The following is a 23053-nucleotide window of genomic DNA, read 5'->3' on the forward strand; positions in this document are numbered from 1 at the left end:
CATCTGGGAGGTCTTCAGTAGTTTTAAGACTTTATTGTTTTATGATGAAACAACCATCAGGAGTCACAGCCCCGCAAGGCCGGTGGCCACTTCCGAGTGCACTGTAGCCAACGGGCAGGGAGCACCTACTCCCTGCTGAGGCCAGATCAGGAGTTCTTAAATCTGAAAATGTTAATAGACTGATGCCTGGCACAGCGCTCCGGGATGCAGGAGGGGGTCCAGCGGCGAGATGGCCCTTGCTCTGGCCCCAGGCCCGAGTAGTTTCCTCGGCTCCGCAGGGTGTGGTGCACTCCCCAGCCACCAGGCTCCGGGCATTGCTGCGGGCCTGGGAGGCCGGACCTCACACCCTCCCCACGCCTTTCCTGCGGAACGTCTCAGTCCACTTCCCAGCGTCTCACTGTGATTTTCACATAGTTCGAGACTAAAGGCTCAGTTCAGCCCAGACAGGGGCGCGTGGAGGACGCGTGGCCGACCTCAGGGAAGTGAGATGAGTTTGGGGGCTCCGGGCGCACACAGAAAAGCCCCCGACCCCGCAGCCGCCGACTCCCTTCCGCAAACGCAGGCATGGAATCCAGTCCAGGTGCGGCTGGCCCTCGGCCTGCTCCCCAGGTTTGGTGTCCAGGCTCGAACCTCGAGGCGCGCGGAGGCACGGGCTCCCGGCGCGGAAGGGCACCGCGCGAGCCCAGGACCCCGACTCTCGGCCCCCCAGGCCTCAGCGCGCCTCTCCCGAGAGGCCCGAGCTCTCCCCCGAGAGAAGGCTTTACAAACAGCCCGGCGAGATCCAGGCAGCAGGAAGGAACGTGGTTTTTAATGTGTAAGAAATGCTTCGCTTCTCGTAGGGAACACAACCGCTTCGAGTTCCAGCACAGAGGGCCCCCTCCCCGAGCACCACAGCCACGGCGCCTCTCGGGCCAGGCGCCGGCCCCTTCTCCCGGATCCGGATTTGGGGAGCACAAGTGCCCCCTGGGGCCGGCCCGCGCCTGCCCCCGCGGGCCTGGGAAGGCAGAGCGGCGGTCGCAGGGGCCCAGGAGGAAGTTGGAGCCTCGGGGCCTGGAAGCGGGCAGGTCGGCGCGGGCCTGGCTAAAGCCACCCCGAGGCGCTGCGCCCAGGCTCGCCCGGGCTCGCGTCCCCCCATGTGGCCGGCCGCCTGAGGCCCCACGTGGAAGGGGGTGGAGGAGGAAGGGGGCCGCGGCGGGACCCCCGCCTCCGCCGTCAGACCCCGCGCTTCTCCAGGGCCTCCCGGGCGGGGCCGGGCCAGGGAGTGCCGCCGTGCCCGGGCCCGCCCGCCGCGCCAGTGTCCACTTTCGCGAAGCCACTAATCCCCCGAGAGAGCCGATTTGTAGTGAGGAGTCGCTCAAGGGGGCGAGGCCGGCCCATGTGGGGTTGTGTCATTGGTTTGCAAAGAGACCCCGCCTTTCAAAAAAAAAAAAAGAAAAAGCGAGTGAGCGAGCCGCGACCCTCACCTCGCCTCCACCCTCGCTCCTGAGCAGCCGGCGGGCACCGGAGACGCGGCGGGCAGCTCCTTTCCCTCTCCTTTTCTCTCCGTTTTCCTCCTCCTTCCCCGGAGGAGAAAACAAATAAAGAGCAAATAGCCGGGAGGCGCTCGGCATCCAGGACGCTCCCTCCCCCGATCCAAGTTGGAATTAGCATCCTCTTGGCGGTGAGCACGGCTCGGGGCGTGCGCGGGCCAGGGACCCCCCCAGCGCGGCCCCCTCCGGGCGGCCGGGCGCGGGGCCCGGACCTGGGTGGGGAGGACTGGGAGCCGGTGGGCGGAGGAAGGGGGTGGGGTGGGTGGGGAAGTAGGAAGAGGCTCGGCGGCGAAGGGAGGAGGAGGAAGGGGAGGGGAGGGGAGAGCTGGGGAGGGAAGGGCGGGAGGGGGAGGGGCGGGGAGCTGGAGAGATTAAGTTTTTGTGTGTGTGTGCCTGTGTGCGTGTGTCATTTTAAGGTGGCCCAGCAGCGGCCCAGAAGAGCCGGCAGTGGCCCGAGGAGCTAAGGACCGAGCCGAGAGCCATGCCTCGCTGAGCGGGGGCCGCACAGCCGCCGCCACCGCCACCGCCGCCGGGTGGGGTGGGAGGGGCGGGAGCCGCCGCCGCCGCCTCCCGGGTGGGCGCCCTTCACCGTGGACGCCAGCGGCCCGGGACGAGGTAAGAGGGACCCGGGGTGGGGGGGCTAGGGCCGTCCCCACCCCCGCCTCACCTGCGTCGGTGGGCTGGGGCGCCGCGCCCGCGCCTCACTGCGCCACTCGGGGCGGGGAAGGAGGGCGAAGGACACGGAGCCGGCATCCGAGGACATCTTTGGTCTGCGCCCCCGGCTCCGTGTCCCTGCGTGGTCCCGGGGGTGGGCGCCAGCCTGGGGGGTCCCTCCTGGCCGCCCCCCGCTGCTGGTCGCGCCCGCTGGCTGCCGTTTGCGCCAGGATTTTTGTTGTTGTGATGAGAGTTGATGAATGCGAAGTAGGCGGTCACCTTCCTTCCCATCAGGATTGGCAAAGAAAAAAAATCGAAACCCCGAGCGTGGCGACGTCCGGAGGGCAGTGGCAGCGGCGGCGTCTCGGCGACAGTTTCCTAGGCGCCCCCGGCTCTTGCTCCCCGAGGCCGGTGGGTGCGCGCACGGGGACTGCCCACGACCCAGGCCGAGCGCGCCGCGCGCCGCGGGGACAATATGGCCGGATCCCCCGGGACCGGGAGTCCGAGCGCGCGGGGCCTTGCGCTGGCGGAGCGGGGGCGGGGAGAGCGGGGTTCCGCGGGGAAATCGGGGCGCGCGCGGCCAGGGGCCCCCAGGGGAGCGGCCCCCGCCAGCCGTGGATCCCGCGCGGCGCCCCGGAGCGCTGGCGAAAGACGGGAAAGGAGGCAAAGTGGACCCTTTTGTTTTGCCGGCCCCGCATTGTTGGCTCCTCCGGGCAGCCGGGCCCCATCTGCCGCCGCCGTCCACACCGCCGCGCGGGGCCCGGCCCGCCAAAGTCGCCGCGGGGCGGGGGCCTGGGTGGGCCGGGCGGCGGGCGGGCCGGGCATTTCCTCTGCCCGGCCGCGCTCCCGCGGGCACCACTTCCTCCTTGCCCGCCGCCGCCTGGAGCCCGGCCCGCCCGCCGCCCCCGCCCGGGCCGCACTTTTCGGGTGGGGCGAACCCAAAAGAAAAAGTTTCGCAGGAGGGGTGGCCGGGGCGCGCCCTGGGCTGCGGGGACCCGGCGCGGCGCCGCTCCCGCTGGGCCGCCGCGATCGCTCCTTCCTTGTGCTCGGCAGCAGGACGGACCCCGCGGCCGAGGGTAGCGCCTTTCTTTCTCTCCCTCGCGCTCCTCCAAGCCCCGGGGCAACTTGGGCAGAGCGCGCGGGAGCCGGGGCGCGCCGGGGCCTTTCTCCAGCGGGGGTCCTGCGGCGTGGCGGATCGTCCGCAGCCCCGGCAGCGCCTCGGTGCTGTGAGGCCTCGTGGGCCGGGGAGCCCCGTGCGGTCACAGCCGGTCGCGGCGAGACACACAAGCGTTCACACGCTCTCCGGTGCCTCGCTTTCCGCCGCCGCGGACGGTCACGGGCACCGAGTGTGCGTGTGCGTGTGCGTGAGCGGTGATCGCACACACCCCGGCTCCCGAGTCATTTTTCCGGAGGCGGCCCAAGCCGCAGTTGGCTCCAGAGGGGCCCACGTTTAGTAATTCACATGGAGAAGGAGGGGTTTTTCGTAGAAATCCCGCTTGTTCTGCGTCCTTGCCGGGGAGGCTGCTGGCAGTGGCCTGCGTCGTTATGCTGGGCTTCCTTGCCCTATCCGGGCCAAACAGATCTTTCTGGATCCCTCCCCACCCCCCAATTTTTCTTTAAAGATGGGAGGTCGGGTTAAGTTCTTAGAGAGTCAGATGTGAGTGGCTTGAAGGGTAGACAAGAGAATTCTATAAATATGCATTGGGAATTTAAAATGCTAAGTGCCTTATTTGCAATTCTGTTGGATATTCTAGCGACTCGTATATTTTTATCTGACATGGATAATTCGGAGGGGACACGTATTTTGGTGAGTTTACACAGCGACTTTCCCTCCTGACTTTGGTGAAATATATCAAACTCTCCTACTAGTCTTTCAGAGTATCTTTCCTCAGGTAGGTCCTAGGATTCAAAGGCATTTTAAGAATCACCGCGTGTTCAGCGCCTGGACTGCGGTGCCGCCTCTCGGGCTCTCCCGGGAGCTTAGCTTCCCAGTACTTCCGAGACTTGCACTGCTTTGGGAATTTTTTTACAAATCTTTTACGTTTTGAGGTAACAGGACTTTAAAAGATCTTGTTTTGTAGTCATTTGATTTCAAAGAGTACTTCTTACAGCAATTATAAAGTGATATTCAAAATGCCAATTAAACGCTTTCGGTCAGAGCAGGGTTTTTTTCTTTATGGTAGGTAACAGGGGCAGCATCCTAGAGTGGAAACACTAACTATCCTTTTGTCTGGCCTCAGCTCTCCGAGCTGCGCTGACTCTCCTGTAAAACCCCATGCCCTTTTTATTGCCCCCCAAAGAAGAGTTAATGAGACCGTAGGTTTCAAGCAAAAAAGCAGGCCCTCCTTGCAAAATATGCTTACAGTTGCCATTGAAGTTGGATGTTAGCCGTGAATGCACCAACCTTTAATGAAACCAGTTTAATCGTTCACACTTGATCAAGTATAACAGGACCAAACAAAGGAATAAGCCAGCATATTTCTGTCGAGCATTGAGGGGTTTAGTGTAAGTGTTGATGTCGGGTCACCCCCTCCCCCCACTCTGCCCCAGTACAAGGGAGGGAGGCTTGAAGGCAAAGGGAATTTATGGCTCTGATTGGTTTTCTGTGCCCCAGGGAGAAGGGTCCCCAGTTTGCCCCGGTAGAAAGTAGTTATTAGAGGGAATTTAAAATCTGGAGTTTGGAGCTTGCTTTGAACCTGACAAGGTGCTTTTTGGTTTAAATCTTTTTCCTGTTTGGAACGATGAGGCTAAGGGTACGTGGCCGCCCTTCTTTCTAATTGTACCTTAATGAGGCCGAGGGGAGGGTGCGGTGGCTCTGCAGATTGCGCTCGGGGCCCTGTGTTATTTACGACTTCATTTGGGATCTTTGAAACTGGCCCTTGAATGGGTGTTCTTCTGGGGGAGGGGCAGCGTGAATTAACCTTTTCTAACTGATTTTAAAAACCCTTTGTCTCTAACATGTATTTTTTCCGCTCAGCACGGTAGGACTTAGTCTTTGACTTAGCAAAGAAACATTTGCAAAGTGTGTCTTTACAAAGTTAAGAAAGTAAAAAAGTTTGGTCACTGAAAAGCAAACATTACTAGCATTGTAAAAATACACCAGTGACATATTTCGGCCTTTTCAGACGACTGGACTCGGGCACACCTGTTCCTGTCCCTGGCATTGTTGGTCAGGTCGTGTACACAAGATGAAGCAGGAAAGCTTGCTCTCGGGGTAATTATTAACTGCCCCTCCGCTCGCCTTTCAGGGAATAATCAATAGCTTTACTCTTGACTCTTAAAACTCCAAACAAAAATCCTATTCATAAGCCTGAAAAGTGTTTTAAAGAGAGATGAAATGAAGAAAAAGAAACAGCCATCACCACAACAAACAAAACTACAAAACCAGCGTGTCACCGTGTCAGCCTTTGAGTGGCGGCCAGGAGGTACGCAGAGGGGAGCCTAGGAAAGACGCGCTGGATTTGAAGAGGCTGTTTTGCTGGGAACTAAAATCAGAAGCAAAGGGAGCTTCTCTAATTAAAACAAAGAGGACGGCCCTCTCTCCAGAGGGGCCCTGCGAGGCCAGCCCGAGCGCCATGGGCCGCCGCCCTCCGCGCTGTGAATCATTGTGAAGGCACAGCTCTACCCTTCGCACTGAGCGCTTTCCCTAAATGGAGAAATGTAAAGAGTTTACGGCCACGGCAGAGTGGCCACCCCAGTTGTCATTTTTTACCTCTTGTCACTTCACTGCAGAAGGCTGTCACCATAATGTATGTGAGTGCAGCCTGGGTCCTTCTGTTAATAATCTTTCTATCAGTGAAGAGCAGCAGCCAAGTGTCCCCTGTCCCCGATAACAGCCACGAATACATACCCTCCAGCACGCGGTGGGAAAGGACATTTATCTGGTGGGGAGGGTGCACCAGCTCCGCTCCCCCCGTGCTCTGGCTGATGGCAGGGGTGGGCCACATTTTTGTTATAATTCAAAAATTGGAATGCGGGTTGCCTGACCCTTTGAAGAGAAGTGCTTGTCCTTAACAGAAGCGATCATATAGTGAAATATCGGGGGGGGGGGCCTCATTTCCCCCAAAACCTCTGTGAGTCATTAGCTGAGAGTGCTAGTGTGGACCTGACTGAAACTTGCGGTGGCACATGGCAATGCTGGAAGGGCTGTGCTCTGGGCCGGCCGCTGGGCAGATGGCTTCCCACACAGCTGGCCCGCATGCCCGTTCCCACTGCGGTCACAGCACTTCGGGGAGGAGGGGAAGCCAAGGCTTCTCCCCCAACCTGATCTTTTGAAGTTGATTTTTATTCAAGTCTGTTTGATGGAATATGTATCAAAGGCTTGTGAAAGGGTGTGTGTGTGTTTTTTAAACTCTATCTCTGGGTTTGGGAAATTATATTTAATAATCGCTAAAAACTTCAGAACCATTTTTAAGGTGTTCAGTGTTTCTTTTGATCCTGATTTAATGGATGGTACCCACAAGCCATCGTGTGGCTCTAATGGCACTTGCCAATTAACGTTTGGGTAAGATCTGCAGTTTGCTTTCAGGTTTCATTACAAATGTTTCAAGCCCAGATGATGGCTGCACTTGGCGTTCAGGACTGAACCCAGGGAAGAGAAGGGCTTTGCACATGGTGCAGAAAGAGGGATTCACAGATGAATGAGGGTGCACAATGGGGGGAGAGCCGGCCATTGTTTGTGGGGAATGTTGACCATGGCAGCCCAGGGCCAGTTTCGCCTTCACTGACCGCTGGGGACAGAAACTTCAGGAGCTCAGCCAATGGGGACCAGCAGCAGCTGCCGCCTGCACAGGGCGGCCCAGGCTGCTGCCTGCAGAGCCTTTCTTGGAAGGTGGGCTCTGGGCGGCCACGGAGCTGGGTGCTGCTCTTCTGAGGAAGGCTTCTCAAAGCACAGGAGGGTCCTTCAAGGAAAGTGTGAAAAAGCAAACTCTTCCCCCTTGAAATGCAATTTTAAGAAATCATATTCAACACTTCCCAGAAATGGTGGCACCTGAAGTCACGGGAAGCGGCTGTGTTTATTTTTATTTCTCCTCATGTTAAAGTTCCTTAGTCTGTTTATAGTGTTGGGGAAAGTGCAGCTAAAAGGAGGGTTTGCTGGATTTTTGTGTTCTTGTGCCGCTGTGGCCTTTTCTGAAAAATGCTCACGTATGTGGCAGCTGCCTCCTCGTTCACAGCGCACTGAGTCCACGCGTCCACGTGGGAGCTGAGGCTGCAGAGTGGAGCTCTCTGTGGCCAAAGGGACAGGCCCCCCTGCTCCCTCTGTCTCCGGCCCCTCCCCCAACGAGTCAGTGTGGACACTAACCACTGTGGGGCCCATGCCATGCCGCTCTGGCTTCAGCCAGGTCCCCTTGGTCAGAACTTGGGGGGCCCGCCGACCTTTCCCTCGGCGTCCAGCCCAGCCCCTTCCTGGTGAATGCCTTCCACGTGGCCTGGCTTACCTGGTTCACATTGAACAGATGGTTGCCTGTTGGTTTAATACTCACAATATGTTGATAAACAGGTGTGTTCTTGTTCATGGGACAGGTGATGCTTTGGGGTTTGTGGAGAGCTGTGATTTACGTCTTTTCTAGACGATAACAGCCTTCGTCTCCCGAGGGGCAGGTGGGTCTTAGAGCGTGTGGATCCCACCTCGCTCTTGGTGCCTGAGCCTGGTCGGCAGCCTCACCTTTAGGCTGTTTTCTAGGCATCTACACGGTGGGCCGAGGGAGTGCTTTTCACCACTGTGGCTCTTAAAATCTCTCCCACTTGTAAATGTGGAAAAACCCACCTTTCCTTATGACATTGCTTTGATTTCCTTCAGAAGTGCTCTTCTGAGCAGAAATGTGCTTTTTGCATTAAAGTAAACCTCTGACTCGAAAGACACTGTTAACTGGCTTGAGGGTCGCACCCCGGCCTAGGTGGTGGCAGGAACTGGGAGGGGCCTTCTGAAGGATGTGTAATGTAGATGGTGTGCGGGGCTGGGGGGAGGGGGTGTCAGCGCCTGCTCCACAGCCAGGGAGAGGCACTGGCTCGCACAGACCTCATGGTCATGGATCCCAGGAAGTTTCTTTGGAAGCAACTGTAGACCAAGATCATAGAGGTCCACTCCCCCGGCCTAATGGGCCCTGCCCCCAGTGTGGAGGCCAGCAGAGTGGCCTGCAGCAGGCCTCCTGCCCGTGGGGTGGGGTGGGGTGGGGAGGAGGGAGGGCAGCAGGGGGAGTTCCTTGGCTCTGAGGGCTGAGGCCAGGAAAGGGTTTGGGCACCTCCTGCCCAGTGATCTCGCTGCTGCTTGATTCTTCGCTGATGGCTGTGGTCAGTGCTGTTGGTCTCCAAGTGCCAACAGTCCCAGTTTATCCTCTGCTTGTTCAGGCCCAGGTGGGTCTAGGGAAGGGGTGGGGGTCCCCACAGCCCTTTTAGGTGGTGCAGAGCCAGGGATGTGGCAGCGAGAGCCAGGGCGGGCCCGAACCCACCAGGCCTGGCTGAGGGCACTGAACGTGCAGGCGGGGGTGGAGCGGCCTCGCCTGGTCACTGGGCTTGTTTTGCTGGGAGGGACAGCTGGCACTGGAGCTGCCAGGCCAGATGGGCTGCGTGGGCTCCTAGCACTGACTGAGCCTGGCTGACCACTGGGTCAGGGTTGGGGCAAAGCTTTCCAAACACTGGACACCCCGAGGGTTCCCCGCACTTGGGGCACCTACCTAATGAAGTGCGGTGGTGGCGAGGGGGAATGCTGTGTTCTCTTTCCAGCAGGGGTGACATTTTAAAGTTTTTCCTGTCCGTCTCCAGAAGTCTGTACCTCTGCCCTTGATGCTCACCTGCTCTTCAGGGACTGGATGGAGCAGGAGGCCCAGCGCGGAAGCCAAGCGGGAATGACGCTTTCTGCCCCCTCCTTGGTGTCCGGAGCACAGATGCCGCTCTGGGTTTGCGCTAGACTCGCTCCTGGAGGGCAAGCTTAGGTAGGAGCCCGTTTTCTGTCGGGCCTCAGGAAGCGCAGCTAAGGGCCTACGAGTAACATCTCAGAGTGGTTTTGACCTGAGAAGCATTTCACAGTTGTTAATCTTCACCACACTCCTGCGGGCCGTGGGGACCTGGGGACCCTCTGTGTCCATCCAGGCCCAAGCCTGAGCAACTGCCAGTCTCCGCTGCGGGGAGGGTGCGACTGGGGAGGGTGCGACTGGGCCCGGGAGGCCGTCCGGACCCGCTTCACCGGCTCTTAACGCATGGGGACCGCCTTCCCCTCCGCAGGCTGGCGCCCCGCCCCCACACCTAGTCCTGACTCCCTCAGGAAGCGCCCCTCCCCTTGCGCGCCCCTTTTCATTTGTAAATCGGAGCTGCTTCCCGCCTCTGGGAAGTCACCCAGGGTGGCCTGTGTCCACTTCCTCCTCCTTCCCTCCCTCTCAGGACAGTTCCCGCCGCATGCCCTCAGGCTCGCCTGCGCCCCTCCCAGTCCCTGGAGCCCTGATGGGACCAGAACCGGTACCGCGCTGCACGGAGCCTGAGCCACCCCAGCGATCCCAAAGCTGGGAGGCCTTGTCCCTGTCGTGTTCCCACACCGCCCTTTCCTGGTGAACATAGAGGTTCATTGATTGGCTGCAGGATGGCGGTCAAGAGGCAACAAACAGGAAAGGGCCGATGGCTATGACTTGGGAAAGTGTGTTCAGATCGTCTTAGAAATGGCGGTAGTAGTTGCGGGCACTGCGAGGGCATCCAGGACAGGACCCCACTGCATCGCCTCTGCAGCGATGTGGGGCGAGATTGCCCACCAGTGAGTGGTAGAGCCAGGACGACCTGGGACATCCCCATTTCCCACCCTCCTCTGGGCAGAGGAGCTCCTGTGTGTGGCAGGTCATTGAACTCGTTCTCTGCGTGAGGACCACACTTGGTGAGCATTCACGTGCTGGTACCTTGGCACTCCCACTGGACACTGGGTGTCTGTTGCCCTGGATCCACAAGGGGGTGTCCTGTCCATGGCGCCCGTGGCCCCCACAGCGGCAGAGCTGGGAGTGAGCCAGGCGGTTGGCAGTGAGGCTCCGGCAGGATTTCCTAGTGGAGGAGCCTGTCCTGGGAACCTCCCTCTTGTCACCCGGGGAGCAGAGGGGGGAGTTTCCCTGGCCCGAGAGCCTGCCTGTTGTCCCTGGGCTCACAGTTCTCTTTCTCAAGCCCGAATCGCTTTCTAGATCACATGGGCCCGCAAAGCCTGGCTTGTTTTCATTCCGTCTTTGAGGAACGGTCTTGGTTAGGATCTCACCATCTACTGCTAAGGAGGGATTTCCAGATGGTTTCCTGGGCCAGGCCTGTTTTAGATTCGTGACACTTTTCTGGTTAATGAAGCCTGAGTGGGTGGCTCAGTAGACGGGCCTGGCTGGGTGCACAGGGGTTGGGGTGGGGTGGGGGGCTTCCTGTCCTTCTGGATCCTGGAAGGACCTGGAGGGCCAGTCACGTGCTGCTGCTCCAGCCGCATTCTTCTATTTATCCTCCCCCTCCCTGAGGTAGACGGGAGTGCGGTTCTATGGAGGAAGAAACGGGGGTCAGGGAGGAGCCGAAGGTTCCCTAGTTCCACCTCCACTGGCTCCATCTTCTTGGTAATTAACTGAGACATCCTGTGGCTTTGGACTGGCAGCCGGGTGCGCTGGGAATGGCCTTGCCCCACCAGGCGAGGTAAGACCCCTCTGCCCTCCCAGCCGCTTTCTCCCCCCCCCCCCCAGCTCCCTGGATTTTGTGGATAGCTTTCACAGAGCTTAGGGATTTTATGTTAACATTCAGTTCAGGGGCCAGGTGTCTTGTTATCAGTAGATAGACTGCAATTCCCAAGTTTGTGGTCTGGATTCACAAACTCATGAACTCGGTCGGGTCTTCTCCAAGCAGGCTCCTCCTTCCTGTGTGAGCCCCTCTCTGGGGTGGGGCTGCCGGTAGATGGGATGCTCCCCTCCCTCCCTCTCAGGCTGCTTCTCACTTTCCACCCTTCTCGTCACGTATGCCTTACAACCTGAGCTGGTTCCTGTGTGCAACATGGCGGGGTTTGGGGGAAGAGACAGGGAAGGCGGTGAGGGTTCCACCGGGTGGGGGTGGCTGTGTGCACCACTCACGCACAAACCGGCCAGAAACTCGCCTGAGCCAGTACCTCTCCCTGGCTGTGCCCTGCTTAGGCCTTGGCCTTGGGAAGGAATTTGAATGAGTGCTCCTGAACAAAAGGAACAGCCTTCTTTTCAAAGGGGCCGTCGGAAGTGAAAGGGAAGGGCACCGAGTTGGGTGTGTCCTGGAGCCTGGAGCTGGTCCCTGCTGGGGCGATTAACTCCCCAAAGGGGCCCAGCAGGTGATGCCTGTGGAGCTCTCCTGCCGACCTTGGCTCCCTTCAAGGTGACGGCCCCACCAGGTGGAGATTTCCTGAAAAACAGGCTTGCCTTTGCCGAGGAGATTACCTTCCTGCCCTGCAGTGCACCTCTTCCTCTCGCGGACACGTGTGTGCTTGCAAACACAGGGGTGCTTGGGAATCCTTAAGCCTTGGCTGGAATCCCAAGGCCGTTGGGGGGGCGGGGAAGGTGGGGGAGAGACGGTGTATATGCCGCCTGGGCCTGTGGGTGCCGCCTGCTCTGCTGCAGGGAAGGGGGTGTCTTGGCCAGCGAGTTGTGTTCACCCACGTGCTGGCCCAGCTCCAGCTCGGTGATGATGATGTTCTGTGTGAAGCCCCTGCAGCTGCCCGCGGGTCTCCAGGGCTGGGGAAGGTTGTGCAGGGCTGGGGAAGGTTGTGCAGCGGCAGGGTCAGCAGCAGCCCTGGGCCAGCTCCCTCCGCGGCCGCTCACAGGCTCTGCCGGACGGAGAAGGGAGGAGCGGCCCTCTGGGGCCCGCGTGTCTGAAAGTGGATGTGGCCGGGCCTGGTGGCTCTGACGTCACTTGCAGTGATGTCGCCCTTGGCTGGCGGGCCACAGCGTGCAGGTTCTTTGTGGGAGCCAGGGTGTGGGTGGTCTTACTTGGGCCTAGGTCTGTGGTGTGGGAGGTGGGGACCCCTGGCTCTGCAGGAGACCCTGAGCTCGGCGTCCAGGCCTCCAGCAGCCACGCTGGTGCCACGGGAGCCGTTCCCGAGCCCCTGCTTTCCGGGCCCCTGTGGGGCTCCGGCGTTCTCCCTGCTCCTGGGGGTGGTTTTCCACACACACCATCCTGCTCGTTTCTCGGCTAAGCCCGGGATTAAGAATGTGGCTTCAGCTGACAAAAACCAGGAGACTTCAGCATTGAAGTTGGCATTCTGTCTGTGTTGCTGGCTTCCTGGGGATTTAAGGAGGACTTTGAACTATGGGTAGGTTTTCCTCCCTAATCTGGCCAGATGTGCTCCAAGTGGAGTGGACAGAGAACGCAGGCACTTGGAGCTGCTTCCTCTGTGGCCCTGGCCAGCTTGCCTTATTGGGTCCCTGTGTCCCAGGGGCGGGAAGGGGCGGGCTTGTGACTGGAGTTGGGGCTGTGCTCCTGCTGCATGCCTGGGCCAGGCCTGAGCTTAGCCCCTCGGAGCTCACAAAACCACTTGAAACACACACTGCAAGGTAGCCCTGGCTCTTTAAACTGTTTCTCTGCAAAGGAGAGTAAAAGGGTTCCCCCCTAATTCCTTCATCTTCTCAATAGCAGGGGGCAAGTGGGGTCTTAGAGTGACGGGAGAGGGGGTTCCTTGTCATTTGTGGGAAGAAGGCTGGCCAGGCAGAGACCACTTTGGGACCACGCCTGTCACTTCTGTAGCCGGCAGTTTTGCAGCCTGGTGACTCCTTGGCGTGTCTGGCCTCTCGCTCAGACCCTGAAGCTTTGCTAGGGCCGCAGCCGCCCGGCAGCCCTCTGACCAGGGAGCGGGCCCGCGGACATCTCTCTGTGCCCTCAGGGCTGAGGCGGCCCACGGGAGATGGCCCTGCCCTCAGTGTGCGCCACAGGAGGGACACCCGGCGGGCCAGCAGGGAGGTGGCCGCGCTGGGACAGCCTGCTGGCATTCGGGATTTCCCGAGTCCTCGCGAAGGACTTCATTTCTGAGCATAAGATGAGGGTAGGAGTAGGCGGTTGTAGGACCCAACGAGGTGATGATGTTTGGAAAGCACTTAGGATAGGCCTGCCACGTCACAGACGTTTGTTCCGTTTTTAAAATACAAACTAAGTGAACAAGCCGCTCTCCCTGGAGGCGCTGTGACCAGCGGGCGGCTCGCCTGCGTGTGAGGGAGGGCCTGGCTCCGGCAGCGGCAGGCCTGGGCCCGCCAGCAGGTTGGTTTCATCCTTCACAGAGAGGACAGGACGGATGAATCGCATGGAGCCAGTTGAAGGGCACAGGGGGCACAGGGAGCAGGGTCGGGTGGGAGCTGGGGAATCCGCCGGGAAGGGGCAGGCCTGGCCCCCCTCTGCCCCTGCATTCCTGGGGCCACAGTGATGAATTGAACCCACTCAGGAGGTGGTTTTTAGGCTGTGGAATGTTATTCCGTATTAGGTCACTTGAGAAGTGCCCAGTAAAATATTTACTTTCTATTTCAGACCTGCTTTCCCTTCCCAGAGAAGAAGGAAAAGTAAGCAGCTCGGTGCCCCCGCCTTTGTCCTGGGACGGGCCCAGCCCGTCTGCCTCTCCAGGCCCCCCTGACACCGGCTGTGCTCGGGGGCGGGGGGAGGGTTAGCACCCTGTTCACAGAGCAGATAAAGGAAGTGCAGGTGGCCTTGAGGTGCCACCTTGCCGGTCCATGGGCAGCAGAACAGTCAGTGCATCCAGGTGCTATGGGCACTGGACTGGCTTGGTGGGTTTGTCTTCCTGGCACGTGGTGGGCACTCGGGCCGCAGCAGTCTAGTGGCTGGCCCGGGTCCCACTGGCCGACTTGTTGTGGGGTGTTTGCGAGTATTCCTGACCCGCCTGGCGGTGGGTGGCACTGGGTCTCCTCCGGGGCATTCATTCAGTCGCGGGGACCGACCGCAGGGCCAGGGCCAGGGCCAGCCGGCGTCCACAGGTCAGCGCAGTCTGGTGAGGATGCGAACTCGGCCGCTGTTACTGCTGCGCGGCCTGTTGGGCTCCAGGTGCGGCAGGGGCTCCTGTGAGTGGAACAGGGAGGCGGGGCTGGGGGATGCCCTTCCAAGGCCCATGGAAGAGACCGGTAGTCCCTTCAGGACCGGCTGGTCAGTTCACGGACCAGCGGTTTCTCTGGGCTGAATTCATGCCGTTAAAGGAATCGCACTTGGAAAGTCAGATGATCCTTGAAAATGCCTTTGGGAGGCAGCTGGTGCTGGAGTACAGACACACCGGGGTCGGGTCAGGTTGTCCTAGCTCCACCTCTGCACATGCGCGGGTGGGAGATTCGAGGTAAGGAAGCAGTGGCTGCTGGGAAATGTTCAGGCGGTCCTGTTTGTTACCAGGATCGCTAGTGTCCCTGCAGAGTGGCAGACAGTGGCCACGGCAGCGCTCTGGGTGTGGGGTAATTGACACCAAGTCCCTGCTCTCCTCTGCCCCGTTGGAGCCGCCAGTCTCCCCAGCCCGGAGTCGTTCAGTGTGAGAGGCTGGCTGTGGGCACAGCGCTTTTCACATGAGTGACTCCTGCAGTCGCCAGGGGGAGCCCAGGTGGTTTGAGAGGGTGGCCTCTGGAGCAGGGGGATCCCCAGGGCACCCCTGGCCGAGAGACAGTCTCCTGGGTTTCCACCCAGTGCCCCCTCAGAGAAGCTGCAGGCAGGGCCGGAGCGTCTGTGTTTTTAACAAATTCCCGTGGTTCTTGGTGCCGCAGCCCCAGACCTGCCAGCAGCACGCAGACTCTTCCCTCCAAAACAAACCGCTCCCAGCACGCCACGCGCTTGGGCCTATGGCTTGAACATTTTGCGCAAGGAATGATTGAAAGATTTTATGTAACTTTCACCACCCACCCAACCCAGATCTGAACAACTGGGTTAAAAGTGGAGATAGGGATTTCTGCCCAACCTGGTCTCTCTCTCTCTCTCTTGGTTTAAGAGGGCTTCTCCACCCAGTTGAACAGCACATTCCATTTCTTGTGTGTCCGTTAAAATTGGAGTTGGGGCCATATTCTGACACACTTGGCACGAGAGGAGGCGGGGTGGAGTGTCACCGGGTACTGCCAAGGAGAGAAAGCATCTTTACAAAGTCAATGTCAGTAAAAATGGGCTGCCCCCGGAAGCGCACTTGGAAAATCTGTAGACACAAGTCCAGGCGGATGCGGTGGGGTCAGAGTCCCAGTGAGCCTGAACTTGGGACCAGCACCAGGCACGCCCACCTCCAGGAGCTCCGGCGCCGACAGCAGCCCTGCATCGCTGTGCCAGACTCAGATTTGGGGAGACACCTTCGACGCAGAAACGGAAGGAAACGCGTTTTACAGCAAATCCTTTTTCTCTTGATTTGGTGAGGCCGACAGCTTCCGTTTCCATGTCGATGGCAGCTTACTGTGTTCTGTTGGCAGAAACCCTTTGGGTCACACGTGCTTTTTTGTTTTTAGTAGCAACCCTGACATGAGACGGGGAGGCAGTGTGGTCACCGCCCACTTTGGAATCGACAGACCAGCCTCAGCAGCCACGGGATGCGCTCACAGGTGATAGATGATGGACCAGGGTCGGAACTAGTCCTCCAAACCACGCATTCACACCCCCAGTTCTAGGGGTGAGGGTGTGTGCATAGATTTGAAGGCAGGGAGGGTGCAGGGAAGTCCATCCAGTTGGGAGCCTGGAGCTTCCTTGGGAGTCACTCCTGCTCCTTGAAGGTGAACTTGAAAAGACGAGCGTGATGTCCTCACAGGAGAATGATTTAAGGGGCCTCCATCTGCCCTTGATGTGAGACCTCGTCTTGGGCTACAGAATTTGCCCAAGTAGTTGGGGTAACTACCTCTGGGAGGTTTGGGGGGTACTCCTTGAGGGAAGTGGCAGCCATTCCCGTAACAACACCTGGCAGAGCGGCTCAGGGCTGGGTGTGCAGGACCGTGTGTCAGGCGGCCCCCACGCTTTTGGGGTCCTGGCAGTTTCTTTCAGGGCTGCTTTTGGACTTGGGGTAGAAATAAGTGACTTTATGATTCATGGGGTTATGCAGACTCGGATACCTTTCTGTTTCCAGGTAGACCTCCTAATAGAGATTAAATGCCAAGTGAAACGGGATGTCTGGCGGAGGTAGCCCCGTGAGCAGTGTCGCAGTGCTAGGCAGCGCGGTTATGTGTCCCTCCCAGTTAAGCAGGTGCGCATTCCTGGAAAAACCTCCTTTAAGAGATTTGGGGAAGCTCTAGTTTAGTAGATCAAATAAAAACGGTGTGTAATACTTTATGCATGGGGTTTTAAATGTTTACATTATGGTAAGGTGATTCCGTTTGGATTGATTTGTGGAAACTTGTGCAGTGACATTGAGATGGATTTGCTTCTTCTGAAAATTGCTCCTTTAAGGAGAATGTGCTTCTCCAGCAAATAGAGCTACTCCTGCGTGCCAGGTGCCAGGGCTCCGAGCAAGAGCCAGGAGGGTTTATGCTGAAGCTCCGAGAAGCACTGGATGTACACGAGCTGGGTGGGGCCAGGGGCTCAGGTGCACGGGCGGAGGGTGGTTCCCAGGCTGAGGGGCGAGGAGGGTGGCCCACTGAAGACTTGACGTTTGTTGCTCTCCTGTGATTGGAGAAGTACTGTGTGTTGTGTGAGACGAAACATCCATCCCCATCCTGACTAGCTGAAGGCCTGGGCAAGGGACCCCCACCTCCTTGTCCTCTGTCCCCACGGCAGGGTGGTGGATGCTGTTTGCATCCACCTCAGGGTATCTGTGTGGGCAGTTGACTTGTGCGTGGCAAACCCATAGCTCGCCTTGATGAATTCTCAAATGCGGGCACTGTTGGGCATTACTGTTTCATTGGTGTAAAGAGAATGAGGTGTGGGGCAGGGGGAGGGCTGGGTCTGCAGAAGCCGAGAGAGGGCTGGAGGGCCACGGAGTGGCCCTGAGTTCAGATTTACCGCCAGCAGGTGCGGCATTTTAGGGCTGTGGCCATGGTTCCTGGGCGAGTGAACCAGCCACGGGCTCTGCGGGTGAGGATGGAGCAACTGCAGAGGAGTGCTGGGGCCCCGTAACAGTAGGTGCCCAGCTGGCTGCGGGGCCAAGAGGAAGACGTTGAGGGCTGCTCAGGGACTGGGGTGCATGGTGGGTCCATCACCGTTTCCCTCAGTGTAACTTAGGCCGCAGCTTGAGTTCTGTCCCGGGCGCCTGGACATGGTCCTGCCATGTCCTTCCGACCCAGCTGATAGGGCGAAGGTATGTTGTCAGTGTCACTTTTCTCCCTGCCTCTCTGTGGTCATCTACAGCGGCACAGGGTACAGGGTGGTGGCCCTCTCTAACAGAAGGGATGGGGGTGGGAGAGGCTCTGCCCTTCGCCTGGGTGAACGGCCACCCAGGCGCCTTCCCCTTCAGCCCCGGTACCTGGGTTCTGCATGGAGGCACCCCTGGGGTCTCAGCGCCACCCGACAGGGACCTGTTAGGCTGGGTGTGGCCTCTAGGGGGAGCTCAGAGGGGCGGCCCATGCACCCACATCCCAGACTGGCCCAGGATGACGGTGGCAGCCCCAGCCAGGATAGACCCAGCCGCATGGCGAAGGGCCGACGGGAACCTGCCCTGCCCTCGCCTGTAGCACGTGGATTTGGCATTAGGCTGATGGGCGTGTGGGCGGCTGAAGTGATGGATGGACCCCAAGGTGAGATCAATTAAGGCACATACTTGAGGGGAGTCTCAACTTTCTGTTTCCTGGCTCAGCTGCTGGAGGTCTAGTCCCTTTCCCGGCACCGTTGTTCAGGGCACAGCTGGTTTCAGCCTGTGTGTAGAGGTGGTGACGGCTGTGCTAAGGGGACTGAGGCCATCCCCCGGGAGAGCTGGCGGGCAGGGCCACTGCAGGTGTCCCCGCCCTCAGGTGGCAAGGCCGCCTGGCCGCAGTGCGGTCATAGTTGCTGCACAGGGAGAGTCACTTGTTTTCGTTCTTTTAAAACTTGATTATGTCAGTAGAATCGACACTCAGTGCAGTTTCCCTTCAGCGTGCAGTTCTGCAGGCCTTGACAGGCGGTGCGTGAACACCACGCGGTCACAGAACAGGCCCGCCAGCCAGGAGAGTCCCATCCCCGCCCTCATCAGATCGGTCCTCTGAGCAGGAAGGCTGGCCTCGGGTTGCGGGAGGCGGGCAGAGGTTGGTGAGGCCAGCGGGTGCAAAGCCTGGAGGACTGGGAGCTTTCCTGTGGGGACGCCACCTGGTCAGTGTCCCTCCCTGAGCTCCAGTCCTGCGTGTCCTGCGTGTCCTGCGTGTCCTGCATGTCAGGTAGGATTGCGACTTCCCTCGGGAGGGGCTATTTAAGGAGAGGATGCTGGACACCAGTGTCTCCTGTTGCACTGTGAACAAAGCCACAATCATCTCGCTTTCTCGTAGGTTTATTTTGTTGTTGTTTTGGTGGGTTTTTTTAGTTTTATTGCTTAAAGTATTACAAAGAGTATTACATATGTCTCCTTTTTTCCCCCGCCCTTGACAATCCCCTGGCCTCCCCTACCCCCCAGTGTCTTATGTCCATTGGTTATGCTTATATGCATGCATACAAGTCCTTTGGTTGATCTCTTACCCCCCACCCCCCCGCCCCCCTACCCTTCCCGGCCTTCCCGCTGCAGTTTGACAGTCTGTTTGAGGCTAATCTCATAGGTTTTAATAGTCTCTTATTTCTATTCAGTTGGGGGAAATGAGTCTCGGAATTTTTTTTTAATTTTACCTGGGGTCGCTGTGTTTATTAATTTTCTGGTTGTTGCTGGAAAAGCCTTCCCAGTGCTGGTTAACCCCCCGCCCCCAGGGCCCTAGCACTGAGGCCGGGTGACTGCCTTCATTGCGCTCAGCGGCTCTGGGTACGTCTCATGTGCGCTTCGAGGTGTTAGGACACCTTCACGCCTGAGCTCAGACTAAACGTGCCCTTGGTCTCTGCCCTGAACCTTGTGTCTCAGCATCCTTGGCTCCGGGGAGGCCCTCTGAGCTGCCCAGCAGCCGGGCAGTGAAGACATGGTCACATGCTCACCAGAGTTGGGCCCAGGAGCTGAAAGGTTGGCACCCCAGCACGTCCAGAAGGCTGTCGGAGCCGGTGGGCAGGGTGTTTGCACCAGCGTCCTGGACCCTGAACAGAGAGGTGGGAGCCTGCTCTCCAGCAGGTCTTCCTGGTGGGAAGACCCAGGCCCTCCATGCCTAACAGCTCCCTCTGTGGTCCCCACCAGGGAAAAGTTGTCCAAAGGCTGCGCTTCATTTAAACATAAGGGAGACACGTGTGTTGTGTCGGAAGGGCGGCAACAAGCATATTCAGTGGTGCCATCCTCAGCTGTGCAGGCAGCCCCGGGGTCGCTGGGGTCCTGCCCTCGCCTTGGGCCCCGTGCCTGGCTCCACAGGGTCGCTTCAAGGTGGATCTTAAGTCCTCGTGGACTTGAAGGGGAGTGGGCGAGCAGCTTGCTACCCTGGCCCAGCCCCGCTGGCCGAGGCTTGGAGACATCCTTGAGGTGTGCAGATGGTCAGGTGGCATTTCAGAGGGTGCCTGTTGGAAAGATCTGCTGGGCGAGGCCTGGGTTTGGGCTGGACGTTTCTTGAATGAGCTTACCTTCAAGAACATTAGAAATACCTAAGTTTGGGGGATGAATAGTAATAATAATACAGCTGCTTTTATTGACACCAGGCATGTGCCCGCAGGACTTGGTGTGTCCATGAGGTCACAGTGAATGCGCTCTCACGGCCAGCTCGGCCAGCTCTGAGGTGCAGGGACACAGCTCTTTGGTGACAGGTGCTGCACGCCAGCCTCAGTGGGGCTTGATTCAGAAGCCCACATCTGCACCCTAACCAAGCGGGCCTGTCTGTGGGCGCGCTCAGAACCAAGGTCTTAAGGTGAAGCTTCAAGGCTCCGGAGCCAATGGGCATCTCAGGGGCTGGGCCTTTCTGGAAACATGCCTTTCTGTGCAGGGGTGTGGGTGGCGGTTGGCGTGGCTGGCGGATTTTCAGCCCGTGGCTGGGGAAGTTTCCCCTCTGGTGCCGTGGTCCTTCCCTGATCGTAAACTGATTACAGCAGCTCGTTCAAGCCCCCAAGTTTGCTTGTCCTCCAGCTCCGCCTGCCTCTTGTTTAAACTTATTTTTAGCTCAGTCCTTGAAACCTCCGTGAGCCTGTCCGTCTCCTGGTGTTTCTGAGCTGCCCAAGGTCGTTTTCATCAGCCCCGTCCAGGGCGCGTGGTGAGACGGGTTAGCCTGGTGGGCAGGGCCTGGTCGGGGAGGCCTGGGTTTGGGCTGGACCTTCCAATGAATGGGCTTCACCAGCAGCCCCCTGGATGTGGAGGCTCCATCCACATGGGCGGGGAGGGGGGAGGTGACCCAGCCTCACGCAGGTGGAGGAAGTGGGAGAGGCTGTGCATAGGGTGTCTGCCCCGGCTTTGCTGGTGGTTCCAGGTGGCTCGCTGCAGATGAGTTGGTGCTGTGCCCCAGGCTCTGTTTGTGACTCCCCGGGCTGGTTTTGTAAGTCAGTGAGAGCCGTGTGGCTGGTTTGGAGGGTGCAGGGGTGTCCTGGTCTGGTCCCCTTGGCCTCAACCTTGTACCCAATGTCAGCCCCCTGAAGTCAGCAGCCCGAGCGGACTCCCGGATGTTTTCCGAGTCTTACCACAAGAAGAATAAAAGCCTTTGGTGCTTGATCTGATTTGTTTGCTGGAAGATTAGTACAAAAGCAGGAAGGAAAAAGAGTGTTGGAGGTGATTGCTAGGCTGGCGGAAGGTTATTCATGGAGCTTTGCTGACAGTTCTTGTTTAAAGGAATTCCCTGTGAGATTTATGAAGCCTTTCCAATTTATTGTCTTTTCAAGTGTAAGGTAAGCAAATAAATAGGTTATTCTCTTTTATTATAAACCCAGCCTGTGTGAGATGAAAATAAGAGGAAGCAGGGCCCGCTTTGCAGCCCAGTGAGTGTCTGGAATTTGGAAAGCATCTTGGAAAGGCTTTGTTTTGTTTCTGGCTTGAGCACATTGTGCGTTTAAAAGATAAAACTTGACCCTTGATATAGTGTGCTGCTCCCGCCCCATCCTTGAGGAGAACCGGCTGCTGCCAGGACAGCTGGACCCTGAGGGCCGCCCACCATGGTCCACGGGGACCCACAGGCCTCGGCACACCAGGATGGCGGGTTCCCAAGACCCTGCTCTGGGTTTGGTCACGGCTGCTTTGCCCAGAAGCCACACCATTTGTGGGCCCGTGGCGTAGCCCTTGGGAAAAACAGCCGTGTCCAGTAGGGGGATGAGGGCATGTGCTGGGGGGCGGGAGCGTGCGGAGACAGGTCGGTGGGGGGGGAAAGACATATGTAATACTTTCGATAATAAAGAATTTAAATTAAAAAAAATAATAAAACATCAATAACAAATTAAAAAAACAGCCCTTTCTGATCAGATGGTGACCTGTCCTCCCAGCCCCTCTTCCTGTCCCCTTGATGTCCAGTCCCTTCTCTGAGGTCGTCGGTGCCGCCGGTGTCTTGGTGGTTGTGATGGGGCGGCTTAGGTCAATAAAAGAAGCCCAGGAACACGAGACCTTGTAATAAGTCAGCGGCTCGTGTCCCGTAGAGACAGCAGAGCTGAGATCTGGAGGGGGAGCTGGGTGGTCGGCCCCCTGCTAGCCAGGCCCCCCACACCCTCATTTGAAATTGCTCCTGGCTCTTTCACAGCCACGGCAGCGCCACCAGGAAGACACCCTGTCACATGGGGGAGACGGTGTAGGTCTCTCCTGAGATGTCAGTGGCCTGGAAAAGAGGTTCTGGGGGGACTGATGGTCAGTGTTGAGGATCGTGTTCTGTAACAGACTGTGGGTCCGATGTCATGGGCGCCTGGCTTGCGCTAGGTGCACACGGAGGTTCCGTGAATGCGTTCTCTGCTGCGGTGGTTTCAGGAGGGAAGGATCTGAGGTGCCCAGGGCAGCATTCCTGCAACCATGGGGCTGTCCTTGCCCTTCTCCCCAGTGTCTGCTAGGGAGTGGCCTTCTGTCACCTCCAGCCATGCGGGGCAGGCGAGCAGCGCCGAGCAGCCCATGCTATGCAGGCCCTGGGATGAGGGCCTGAACACGCCTGACCAGGTCCTGCCTGCCAGGAGGGACCACACAGGCACACAGCGTGGTGGCCAGGAAGCCAGGCAGGGAGGGGCGGGTGGTCCCAGACTGGGAACAGGTCCCATCATACACACTGACACCAGGGAAGCCTCTTCAGGGAGCTGGGGTGTGGGCTGCAGTGGGGCGGAGCCACCTTGGCTCCCAGGTGGTTCTAATGAGCAGAACCACTGCCCAGCCCCACGGCCTCAGCTGTTCCTTTCTGCCCCTGGCCCGGCAGGTCCTAACTTCCTGCCCCCCAGGCTGGGTGGGGGCAAGGGTAGGGAGAGGCTTCCTGGGAGGCCCAGCTCCTCTCTGTGCCTGGGGACAGCCACACCTCTCCTGCAGGGCTGCTCCCGAGGAGTGCTGCTCCCCGAGGGGGGCTGCGGGCAGGACTCCTGGGGGACCAGTCTTCCCACCGCCAGGTGAGGGTCTTTGGGGCTTGTCAGTAGCTCTGCGAGCCTCTCCTGGAGCAAAAGTGGAATCAGTCTTGCGGGGCAGGTGCCTGTGGGGCTGAGGGCGGGGCAGATTGAAGGTGGGAGAGCTGGCCGCTGGGGTCCGGCCACCTCGGCCCTCCCCAAACCAGGAAAGCGGCTTCCCTGCGAAGGAACTCCAGAGCCACGGAGCCTTCTGCCTCGGTCAGTGTGCAGCTGGCAGGGGAGAGCGGCTGTCGCCTAGGAAACCAAGCAGAGATGGCTCAGGCCTGCCAGCCTGTTGGGGCTCCATGCCTGGGTGGGGGTGTGCACCCCCCAAAACTGGCATGAGTCAAGGGGGATGGGGTGGGGAAGGTCCTGTGTGCATTTTTACAGGGAGAGAAGCCAGCTTCTGCGAG

General features: G+C 58.9%; 1 protein-coding gene across 3 annotated transcripts in view; it reads left to right on the top strand.

The window, feature by feature from the left end:
* Positions 1–1912: 1912 nt before the first annotated feature.
* CTBP2 (C-terminal binding protein 2) overlaps positions 1913–23053 on the top strand; it is a gene marked incomplete at its 5' end in the record, with an annotated part of 101026 nt that continues 79885 nt past the window's right edge. The window contains one exon of one of the 3 annotated variants that reach the window (XM_081105296.1): positions 1913–2144. The remainder of the gene's footprint in view (positions 2145–23053) is intronic. The other 2 variants (XM_081105297.1, XM_081105299.1) reach the window with 2 other exon arrangements.

This window comes from Myotis nattereri, assembly GCF_964212035.1.
Source record: "Myotis nattereri genome assembly, chromosome: 13".
In the NCBI taxonomy this organism is placed as follows: domain Eukaryota; kingdom Metazoa; phylum Chordata; class Mammalia; order Chiroptera; family Vespertilionidae; genus Myotis; species Myotis nattereri.